At 37.4% G+C, this 2,415-nt stretch overlaps 1 non-coding gene across 1 annotated transcript; it reads left to right on the plus strand.

Annotated features, from left to right (window-relative positions):
• The first annotated feature begins 265 nt into the window (after positions 1-265).
• LOC141694689 (small nucleolar RNA R71) lies at positions 266-372 on the plus strand. Its single transcript, XR_012563975.1, has one exon. It is a non-coding gene; the product is annotated as a small nucleolar RNA R71 (small nucleolar RNA).
• The last annotated feature ends 2,043 nt before the right edge of the window (positions 373-2,415 follow it).

The following is a 2,415-nucleotide window of genomic DNA, read 5'->3' on the forward strand; positions in this document are numbered from 1 at the left end:
AGCCAAAGTGTCCACCTTCATTTTCAAAGCCTTAAGTTGGGCAGCTATAGCAGTTGCTGTGTCCAACTCCAGAATTTCCGCTACTTTTTCATGAGTCAGTCTCTGGGAAGGATTCTGGTACTCATTAGCAGCCATTAGTTCAATAAGTTCATAAGCTTCATCGTAGCTCTTAGCCCATAAGGCTCCTCCTAATGCTGCATCAAGCATGGGTCTAGAAGTAATACCCAATCCATTTTAGAAACAGTTGATAATCATCCAATCAGGCATTCCATGGTGTGGGCACTTCCATAACATCTCCTTATATCGATCCCAAGCCTCACACAGGGATTCTCCAGTTTGCTGCGAGAACTGGGTAAGAGCATTCCTGATTGCTACAGTTTTCGCCATGGGGAAAAATTTAGTGAGAAACTTTTGAGCGAGATCTTCCCAAGTGGTGATAGACCCTGCTGGTAGAGAATGTAACCAGCACTTAGCTTTGTCCCTTAGAGAGAATGGGAAGAGTTGTAGCTTGATAGCATCTTCAGTCACATCATTGAACTTGAAAGTGTCGGGGATCTCGATGAAATCCTTGATGTTCATGTTGGGGTCTTCGGTAGGAGAACCCCCAAACTGAACTGAGTTCTGTATCATCTGGATCGTGCTTGACTTGATCTCAAAAGTGTTAGCCTTGATTGTTGGTCTAATGATGCTAGAGTGAATGTCATTAATCTTAGGCTTAGAATAGTCCATCAAAGCCTTCAGATTTTCTGCTTGATCACCCATAGCTACTACAATTGGCTCTTGAACTTTCTCTTTTTCTTATACCTTCTTTTCTTCCTCAAAAACTTCCCTACGAACTACCACAATTTCTTCCTCAACTTTATCTAGTGTTCTCTTAAAAGTACGTGAACGCGTATGCATACACCCTCGCTAGATCACCTGAAATAAAACAGAGAAACAAATAAGTAATAATGTCCGAGTCAATGAACTTTAGCGACCATTGATGGAAATCACATAAACTAATAATTAACATTGCAGTCCTTGGCAGCGCCGCCAAAAACTTTTTAGTTGCTAAACACGCGCTAATATTACACGCAAGTATACGAGTTCGCAAGTAGTATAAGATATAAATCAGATTCGATCCCACAGAGACTGTAATAGTTAACTAATCAACTCATGCACTTAAGCAACAATGTATGGTTATTATTCAATGCTAAGACGATAACAAAGTGAGGTTGTTTATAAATAAGAATTAAACTAATTATTACAACTACGAGAATAAGATAGACTGAGTGAATATATATGATAAACATGGAATTCTAACTTTATTAAATACTTCATTCAATAGCCTTATTATTTTTAACCTTAGCATGCAATAGTGATGACACTAATCAGACAACACAAAACTGATAAAGGCCAAATTTCGTTGCACGAGTACTATTATACCAGACATCCAAAAAAGAGATAGAAGCTGAATAGGCACCAATTATATTGAGACCCTATATGTCTATAGAATTTGACAACATAACGGTTTAAGCACAAGTTATCTATCTTGATTACATAGGGCAAGTAAGATGGTTAAAATTACCTACGAATCATGCATAACAATATATGAACCTATGCTAGCATGGCAAGTTCTAAATCCTTAAATTCACTTTCACTTTATTAAGAATTAACACACTATCTTATAAGTTCACGACGCTCACAAGACGAATACGCATAACCATCACTAGGATATCATACAATCACCACACACTAAGGCATCGAAACAATTTAACTAAAGAAATCCATGAATAAATCCGCTAGAACCCCACAATAATGATTAGCTCATAATCGAACTCATCACCAACAGTGACGCCCTCCAAACCCGGGGTCTAGATTTGGGGGTCACTAGCCAATAAACTATAATAATATAATCACAGCGGAATAATTTAATAAATATGACCCCTTGCATGCACTGGATCGATCACAGGTTATAGTATCAAACAGGCACTAATACAAACCAAATGTTATTACAAACCATAAGTCTAATTAGTTTTACAACTTATTCAAATTTTATTACAAACCTTTATACTATTCAAGCATCCCAAACTATCTACCTGGAAAACACACCAAACTATTTACAAGCACCTGACCTCTAATCAAACCTGGAACTCAAGCCTGCTCCGGTTTAGCTGAAAGATTAGATTAATAAACAAGTATGAGCGAAGAGATGCTCAACAAGTGATATGAAGTTTGTAAGTGAACAACAATAACAATATCTGAGTAAAAATCAAAGCTGGTATAAACTTTAAAGTTTAAGCGACAATTTAATCAAGCACAATTATGCACTATGTTGTTCCTGATGATCAGTCACGAAACAGCACCGGTATCCCGCAGCCATACTGTAAGTATAGGTATCGATATCCCGTAGCCATACCGTACCTATTTGATATC

This window comes from Apium graveolens, chromosome 10 (genome assembly GCF_009905375.1).
Source record: "Apium graveolens cultivar Ventura chromosome 10, ASM990537v1, whole genome shotgun sequence".
NCBI lineage: Eukaryota > Viridiplantae > Streptophyta > Magnoliopsida > Apiales > Apiaceae > Apium > Apium graveolens.